This window comes from Rhyacophila brunnea, unplaced genomic scaffold (genome assembly GCF_057557595.1).
Source record: "Rhyacophila brunnea isolate RB1 unplaced genomic scaffold, BYU_Rbru_1.0 scaffold_14, whole genome shotgun sequence".
NCBI lineage: Eukaryota > Metazoa > Arthropoda > Insecta > Trichoptera > Rhyacophilidae > Rhyacophila > Rhyacophila brunnea.
The window spans coordinates 21,160,943-21,171,601 of NW_028232796.1; positions in this window are offsets into that span (position 1 = coordinate 21,160,943).

Here is a 10,659-nt window from a genome sequence, read left to right on the forward strand (position 1 = left end):
GTAAACAAAAACTTCGGCAGCACCCTTAAAGTCAAATAAAAGCAGATCTAGCATACCGCTGGCGTAGTGCAAAGAAAAACTTACAACCCCAAATCGCAGGTGATAAAATATGTGCACAGGAAACATTCGAGATTTTTATTACGAATGAAAAGCAAATTGCTTTGCTGTTATCTCGATTCTATGCGAGAGAATTTGCCACTACGCTTTGTGTAATGTTTTGAAAAAAAGTACAGCAATGTGTTGGCAATTTCAAAACATAAGTGGGTACATACATCATATAAACTCGATTTTTATTTACATATGAATTAAATTGAAAACTAACATTGAGACAATATTAACCATATTAAGCGATTAATTATTTTTAATATAATACCAAGTATGTATAAAATTATTTATCATTTTTAAAGTGATTGAAATTTTGTATGTTATTGTTGTGCTTAAAAATTATGCAGTTTTATAAGAAGAATACGTTTGTTGTTTTTAACATTACAATAAGAATATGAACACGCAAATGAAGGTTTGTAAATATTTTGGTTTGCGTGAGGGGTAGTATAATTACCATTTTCTCAACCAGCCAGGTTATTCTAACATATCACTTTACTGAACACATACATAATTTTGAAAACACTTCTGAGAAAACAAATAGAAAAAATCTTTTTTGAAAAAAGTAAGACATCCCGAAGGATCGAACCTGCTTCTCTCGGGTTTCGCGCCCATGCACATAGACCACTATGCTAAAGGCGCCATACCTAATTGCGACAAATTTTAACTAATTGTTCTGAATACTATCTGAAGTGCTTTCCAAATTGAGTTACTGTTGGCGATCGGCTTTTGTATTTTAAATCAAAGTAGGTATTACTTTAACTTTGTATTAATTACTAACCGACGTCACGGATAACTCCACGATTTTTTGTTGTAACTTGCTTAAACTTGCTAATAATTATTAATAAAATATTTTTTTTATTTAACGAATAACAGGATTTAAGAATGTAACATTCAAATTATTGAACATACATAATTTTAAAAACACTTATGAGAAAATATATTATAACCAATAGAAAAAATTATTTTTGAAAAAGTAGGAATCGAACCTGCAGAACTCTCAGAAGTGTTTTCAAAATTATGTATGTTCAATAATTAGAATGTTACATTCTTAAATCTTGTGAAATATATACAACGGATAGGTGTAAAATTACAGGAAAAATAATTTAAAAAATGTTGACTAGTTTTTATTTATATTTTCATCCAAAAACACTTTGTACTATAAAAATGCTGTATTCAACATTTTGTTATGTTGAAATTATTTTTAACAATTATATTATCATAAATAATCAATCAATCCACCTTATAGAATCAATTAATATTTTTTTCCCGATCAAAATATAATAAATGTTTGTGGTTAAAGCTAAATTTGAATATAGAAAAATAAAAATAAAAAATAACTGCCAAAATCCGGCTCATATATTGTAATATACCTAATATATCATCACGGCTCGCGTCGTTTGATTACAAATTATGTCAAAAAATCACAACCCACAATGTCATCTATGGGTAAAATTTAAATAATGATTCCTACTTTACCATTGGATACAAAAAGTATGGTAAAATCGATTTCTGTTTTGCTAAAAAAACCGAAACTAAAGTTTGTATTATACGTAGTACAGTATGAATTAATAATATTACTTATCACGACACACCGGGTAATAATCATCTGTGTATTTAAATTACTTCCACGTAAAATGTTTTGTCTAAAGTCTAAAGCAAAAATAACTATTTTATCATAGTTAAGCAGTATTTTTATTATGATAGTATTATTTATAACTTTACTATTGAAAGACATAGACAAACGAATAATACTTAAGTAATATTAAAAAGAGAGGGTTGGCTGTTGACTTGTTTCTTTTTTCATTCTACGGTGCATTTATATTTATTTTCTATTCTTTGACTTATCTTATTTCCGGACAACATCCCCGAGCTTTATACTCGCAGGAGGATGAGAAAAACAAGGGATGAGGCAGTGGCATGGAAAGGCATTAAGGGTACAATAAAGTGATTGCAAAGAAATAAGAAATATTGTTGGGTATGTATTATCGACTTCCCTTTCATGATTAGGTTAATACGCCTTGTTTTTTGTCATGTTTTACAATAAAAACGTAGCCCGTACCTATCTAAAATAATCGTAAGTATATAAGTATATATTGTTCAATATTTGGTAGATGGCGGCTCTCGTGGTGCAGTGCGTAAGGCGCTTGCCTTCCACCCGAGAGTTCTTGGGTTCGATTCCCGATCAGGACACACAATATTCATGTGTTTGTGATTGTTCAAAATTACTAACAAACCACCTTGTACAAAAAAGCAAGGACATGGTTATTAATAATTCTAAAAAAAAAAAAAAATTGGTAGATACTAATCTATGATCAACTAAAGAAGATATCATTTTATTATTTTGCTTTTAAATAAAAAACATGGAATTCCACATACTTAGTGGATATCGTATTCACAGACATTTATTTATGAGAGTTTGTTAGTCGGTTTCCCACCCATTGTATCAACATATTTTAATATTTCTCCAATCACGAGATCGAACCCGAGACCCACAGATTCAGAGACTGGCATTCTACAAATTATATTGGTACTTATAATATAGATGGCAATTATTGTCTACTAATAGTCTACCCGTCGATAGATATGTATACTGCACAGTTTATTACTGTTTCAACGGTTTGGCGACATTTAGGATAACACGAACTATTGTTCTCCTCTTTATTTATAAGTACATTTTTTTGTATTCCGTATCAGGTCCAACATGCACCTTTTTATCTCAAATTGCGCTACTATCATTATTTTAATCTCTCTCATAATAAAAAAACGATTATTTACAATAATATCAGTAGGCATCTGTGCTTGTCTGTAATTTTATCAGGATCTGCATCAATCGTTTATTCAATGTATGAATTAGACTAAACTGCTTTCTTATTCATTGGTTTCTTTTATAGTCTTAAAAAATAAATATTATATTATTACCCATAGCAAAAGAATTTGTATACAGTTTTAAGCGACTTTTTATACTCAAACTAAAGGCGAAAAAGTACCGCTAAAAGATAAGCCTTATCAAACACGGAATCGGGGAGTGTCGTCTTGTTTCATTTTGCGTTATTTTAAGAACATAGAAAATATCCTTTATCTTTTATCTCACTCTAAAATCGGAAGATGAAAAGCATCGCACTTCGAACGGATTTATTCAAAAAGTATGAAGCCATGTATTATAAAATCTGCTTTTCCCATCATCTCGTAATTTTTTCCGTAATATAATATTCTTCTAATGATGCTAAGAAATAAATTGAGTCACGGACTCTTCATCTGTAGCAGTCTCCTATTACAGTTTCATCTCACTCCATCGATTCAGCGGAACCGTGTTCTTCCTACCTTTCCCTTAGGTACCATTACTATCATTATCTACACCAAACGTGTTTCTTCTGCTGGTTCTTTGACCAATCCGACAATGTTTTGACCATATCGATCTTAATAAGATCATAATACAATTACTGCTTAATCTACAAAGCGGCTAACTCCATTTGGGAAAATCGTACAGGAAATAGAAAACACTTAATATAATAATAATATATATCTATCGAGAGGAATTTAACAATTCTAAAAATACGCTTGGATTTTTTTTACAAATAAGCTGCACTATGAATAATTACTCTATTTAAGCTTCCTTTTTATAAATAAAAAAAATATATAAAGAACGGAGTTGTTCCATTTACGATATTGGAAATTTTCAGATTATACAAAACAAATCTGTTAGAATGATCACGGATTCCCATAGATTATTTGCAATATCACTCTTCATACAGACTTCAACGTATAAACCATCTACGACTAAGTCTTGAAACTTTCTACAAAAATGTACAGCTTCATAACAGCAGACTTCCCAAATCAGTCGATCGAAGATCTCAAACATTATCCAGCCATCCCCACCGAATTTTTGAGACCACGAGCAATATTGCTGGTAAAGCCTCCTTACTCCACAGTAGGGGACAAAAGAGAGGCACTTTAGTTCCTCATCTTTCTACATACAAATTAAAATATGATTAAGATGTCAATTCGAAAGAGAAACCACAATAAAACCCCTATTTTTCCCTGTTCTATTTGTTCTATTCTTTCAGACCCACGGCGAAGGGCCATGAGCTCTACGTTAATAGGTATACAAATGCGAGTACTACAGATGACGAGGATAAAAGACCGTTTGGCCTTGGTGCCTCATATCACTAGCGATGGGTGGAGGTAGGCTGTTAAGATTCGTCATAAATAGTACACGTTAAATTTTGTCAGCCATATATAATATCTGTTTTCATTGAATTAAGACTACAATATGTAGATAGTATTGGTTGGTTTTTTAAATTAATTAAACCATGCATAAACCAAGCCATTATTAGATAATAGTAAAAAATAGTTGTCTATCTGTAAAATATCTAAAATTATGCCAATAAATCATACATAGTTTTAGATATTACTTAATATCTTATCTCTTATGGTTTATTTTAGGCAGGACTTTATGAATTTTAACCAACACCATCTGTAATATGTATTCTTATTTCAACGTAAACAAATAAATGTTACTGAAAAGTGTGCACTATTTTTATTGGATCGCCGATAGCGCGCGTAAACAAACTATCATGGTTTTGTATAGGCAGGATTTAATTGAGTATTTTAAAATTAACCAACACTATCTGCAAATTGTTGTCTTAGTTTAATTAAATAAGATACGTATGACTGACAAAGTTTAGTGTGCACTATTTATATCAGATCTTAACAGCTTACCTCCACCCTTCACCACTATTGACCTACCTATATAATTAATAGAATAAGTATATTTTTGGTAAGGTTTTTATGATTGAAACAAAAAACTTGTTTTAAATAAGTTGATTCACTATCGATTGATATTGACTGTAGAAAGGAAAATGGCGTAACCCTCAGTTTATTTCAAAATAGGTTTTATTGCATAGGTAATAATGTTGTACACGACTAAATACATGTTGTATCCAAAGTATGTAAGCTGGAAATGCCAATTTACTATCGAAATTTAGCTAGCAATTAAAAAAAAGAAGGAAGTGTTGTGGGAAAAACAGCTTAACCATCATTTTTTTTTAATTAACTCAATAATTAATGTCAGATTAGGCATTTAAACACCAAATTATTAATTAGCATGCACTTCACGGTTATGTCTATTTTGTATTTTAACTCTGACAGAAAACCATAACAAAAACGTATTTAAATTCTAATGGATTCAAGCTCTGTCCTATTCCATTTAAGCCGTTTTTTGCGACCCGGGTTTCGCCTTTCGGCATCTTCAGGCGCCGTGTACACTCACCAAAGGTAAACACACACTGACTCACTGTCAGTAAAAAAGTCTTAAATGGAATAGTACAGAGCTTGAATCTATTAGAATATTTAAATTCAAATTCCATCAAGTACCTTCAGGCGACAGTATTAATATTAAAAACGTATTTGCGCCTCCTGTAAAATTTGATTTGTGTGGATTACGCCGTTTTAATTTTCTAAAGTCGATATGTAGGCATTGAGATCCCCCTTAGTTTGGACTAAACTAATTATATGTTTGTTAATATTTATTGGAAACAAAACATAACTAGATAATATTTAGTAGTGTATAATAATTTGTTTATTATTATTGTGAACAGTTTATATTTGATAAAGCAGAACTTTCGTAAAACCTTGGTTATGATAAAATAACACATTTCTCCTTTCCGAGCGTGTGAAAGTTTGCTTATGTAAATTATTGCGAATATTGTAATATGTACCTAAGAGGTAAAGCATAATGTTAAAATATTCCGTTTATACTTATAAAATTTCGTTACCGAATTTCGGCAGGGCAAATGTTTGAGCAGCCTAAAACAAATATCAGCAGCGAATGATATTCTATAAATTACGAATTTATTTATTTACAATGTTTGAGGGGTGTTTTTGCTACGGTCTGCAAACAACTTTGTTAGTTCGGGACTAGAGCTTACATCCTTAATTTCGTATGGAGTTTGTTCATTAAAATTAAATCACGAACAGAAAAAAATACATGTAAGTATGTATTTGATATCTACAGTGTATTTACTGTGTTATTTTTGGATAATATATTATATAATACAATAATATGTGTACTTGAATTAGATAAATGTGTGATTAAGGATTGCAATACCGAATGAATATTATATCAATACCGGTATTTCGGTATTTCTTATTGAACACCGGATTAATACCGGTATTCGTCAAAACATATTATCATAAGAAAAATAAGTACTTATCAATAAATATAGCTAGTAAAATTTATCGAAAACACTATTTTATAGCAACCTAAAGAACCTAACTTATTAACCTTTATATGTATGGATCATAATATTTTAGAACTACTAATTTTATCAAATACTATAAGTCCAGATACAGGAAAACCACTCTCAAATTTGTTCGATCAATAGTTATAGAATAATTAGAAATATTTGCCAGGAATGCTTTCTTTTTCGAAATATGTTAATTCATCGCGACAATTCAATTAGTATATTAGAGGGATTTTGTTTTATTATTATTTAACTTTTTTTGGTTTCAGTCAATATATTTCCGGTTTGGCAGCATTAATCTTTACACTAAATTTAATATAAGTACAGTATAGTACAGTGGCGCACCCAGGATTTAATATTGGGTGGGGCCAAGGAGGAGAATGTAAATTAGTCCCATAGACTCTTTTTCTTCTTCACAGCTTAATTTATCGTTTATCGGTCTTTTGTCTATTGCACTCGGTATACCTATACCATGGTCCCCACATCCTGAAACGGGCCCTCAGGCTAGGATATTTGGCGGGCCTCCTACCTACCGCTAAGATTAAATGCAGTGTGAAACACTACATTAACGTTTTTCAAATTGTGTTTTAGTTCAAATTAAGGGTACTTATACAGTGAATTATTGGCGATTTTTAATACATCTACTTTAATAATGGAGCTGTCGAGTATCGACACATAATAATCAAAAAATATATTGCACAGTTATATAAGTAGATAGTTGAAAATATTCATGGCCATGAAGTGTAATTTTAGCCATGAAGTGACTTTTTTACTATTAAAGCTAATTTATGATGTGTGTTTATCTCACTTATCTGGTCAACCCGACACGCCGGGCCCCCCACAGCCCGGGCCCCCTGGCTAGAGTCCGGTCAGCCCTCCCCAGCCATGACCTACACCACTCCGGAATTCGGGTGGACACCGAGAATTTTTTGACAGTTCCCTTAGGTATTGGGTTTCTAAAAAAACCTGACATTAGTGTTTCGAAATTTTTGTGTTAGAAATTACAATCTAAGAAATTTTTCTAATGAGGGTGCGGGAGAATTTCATTTTTTTGCCGTGTTTTTATTTGTCTAATCTATTGGCTTTCAATTACAATATTTTGGGGGGGGGCAAGGCCCCTTGGTCCCCCCCTGGGTGTGCCACTAGTATAGTAGTAAGTAATGAAAAAAAAACTTAACTAATTGTCAAAAAAAATATTAATGTGTATGCTTTCTTAATACCGAAAATACCGGTATTTTGGATTTTTGAAACCGGCATCGATAAATAATTGACTACCGGTTTTGAAATACCAGTATTGCAATACCTATATTGTGTGATGTGATTTTTTTATTTTAATACAATACTTCCGTCACATTGATCAGATGAGTTACATTTATAATCTACCCAATGTTCCAACTAACTAAACCCATCCCGTACCACACAAGGTATTAATCGAGTGGATCACGGCCCTCGATTGCTGAGTGGTAATGTATCTGCTTATAATGTAGTAGGGTCTGTCAAATTCACGTGATTTTTTTTCAATGTGAGTTTGTAGTCGAATATTAATTGGCATAACTACTAGATTGAGGATGTGGCTAACATAAATTTCTCATAAAAAACAAAAAAAAAATGTTAATACGACCTCCATTACGTGGAGGTCCGTATGATCCACTTAGAGGTGAATAAATGTACTTAATATAATCGGTTACATGTAAATTGTGTGAAAAACATTTCACCGTGACACAGTTCGCGGTGAGCTTTATTATCGGAAAGAGATGACCGTATACTATAATGTCTCCAATTTTATTATTAGAATTCAAAGTGATTTTTTAAAATTTTAAATTCCACTTAAAACAGCTCAGTTTTTAGCATTAATTAACGTAAACAAAATCTAATTAAATTACTATACATCAAATTACTTTCAACTAATTGTTACATAATATGACTGAAACATAATATAATATATAATATGTACATGTCAATGATAACCAATTTTGTGTGCGACATATAGTAGCTGAGGTAATGGACACCTGAAATATAGAAACGTAATGAATGGATTCATGGAAATGCGGATGTCTTGAAAGGTTACATGTAAATTGCACGTAAAACATTTCACCGTTGCACAGTTCACCATGAGCTTTCTATCGGACTATACGGTCTCCAATTGTATTAGATTTAATATGAACATTAATTCAATTTTCATAACCGATTTTGGCAAAATTCATGAATATTCAAGAACGAAAAACTAACCTAACCTAACAAATAATCCAGTATATCGGCTATTTTCAAAATTTGTTTGCTGCTGGCTTCCTGTAAAGTGTAAACCGACAAGAACCTGTTTTATTTAGACATGAATTTTTTGTCAGTACTATACGACCCAAAGAGGTTCGACGGTCTTTAATATACGGCCATATATTTCCGATGTAACATTTCACTGTGAAGTGTGATGCGGCGAACTGCATACCTACAAATTTCCGTACACGAATATAATCATGTGCGTTAAGTTTTGATATGAGACTTTATCAGTTGTTTTTGCCTGCGGAATGTCTCAGGAGAAGTTACTCAATACTGATGTCGCCATGTACTATAGTGTACTTTGCTGAGTTTATGCATGGACGAGGACACCTATATCTCACAAATTTAATATACAATTCAATTTTGCCCAAAGCATAACAAAATCCTTACAACTAACAACAAAATGGTCTATACTATAATACCACCACTCAAACAGATACGTACATGTGCACAAAAAAATCAGATCACTAATACTATTTATTATGTGTCATCACTGTTATATTAAAAAACTTAATAAGGATGAGGAACATTGTTATTTTTACTAGGTACATCGGTTGTTGAAATTTAAGGTTTTTATTTTATGTTTTATCGTGGGGTCTCAAAATCAGTCAGTGCCTCGGGCCTCCAAGTTCACGAATCTACCACTGAATATATAAAAGTGGCGAAGGGTGACTTTTGGAAAGAGGTAGGCTGTGGAGATCTGATAAAAAGACCACACTTGTCAGGTATACTTACGAGAATAGTACGATATTTACTACTAATGAATAGGTACACACTAGTAAATGACAACGACACACTAATTCAATGAAACTTCAAAATCTCATTGACGACATACAAATGAGCGATGTGTTTAAGCTTACCTTGTTTCGCACAAATCAGCAGATTTGCTGAGGTTACGAGACGTAAAGTCCATACGAAAAAAATTCAGAACTATTTCACAATAATCGGAGATTTATTTACGTCGAGACGTCGCGGCGTTTATTATTTATTTACGGCGCGCTGTGGTATATTTTTTAATACCTTTGCAGTTGTTTTGTAAATTACTATGTAATACTGTAATACATTCCTACATATACGACATCTCTCATTGGCAAAATAAATTATTTTTATATAACATAAAATAATGAAGTGACTAAGTATATAAATATGTTAATATGAAATTAAAAAATATTTTTCTTAAGAAGGTAGACTTTAAATAATCATCGCCACTGCTATATAACACATTCAACAAACACAATTATTAGTAATCATGAACTCAAAACTTTGAATTTTTTGCTGTTTCCGTATAAAACTTGGGTAAGTAGGTACTTATCGATTTACTAAATTAACATAAGTGATTTGCATGGTCCCTACAAATGCCGAAAAGTAAAATCTGGATGAATAAAAAAAATATTCAAAATATTAAATAGTACAAAACTTAAATCAATTAAAAGAGTAGGTATTTATTTAATAAAAGAATTGTCTTGTCATGGGGCACTTAAATTGTTAAATCTGTACATTCATCCCGGTATCGAATGTCCTTCGTTAGAGGGTGAAAGTAGGGTGTAAAAAATGTCAATAAAGCTTGATTTAGTAAGTTGTTTACACCGACCAGAGCAGAAATAATCCGTTTAGTCGAGAATAACTGTCGCCTTAGTAGCGGCTTTAACGGTGCGTTGCGAAAGTGATAAATATACGTGGCTGGGTTGTAATAAAGACGTGACGTAGACAATCGATTGCTGATGTCACTGATGTCTTTTGAACATGAATGGATAAATGTGAAAATAGATTGCAAATTTTAAAACTTATTAAACGGGATTGTTAGAACAAACAAATTGATTTAAATTAATACCTATGTGAAGCTGCACTCATATAATGCACACAAACAAGATATTTAAGTATGCACTGTCAGCGATTATAAACTAAAATGCATTTATGATAGGAATAATTGTTTGATCTAATAATGCCGAATTAAATTTTAAATGTCCCGCCATTTGGACCTAGTACACAAAAATACAGAGAGAAGCGTCAAATCGGAGAAAACGAACATTTTCTCAAG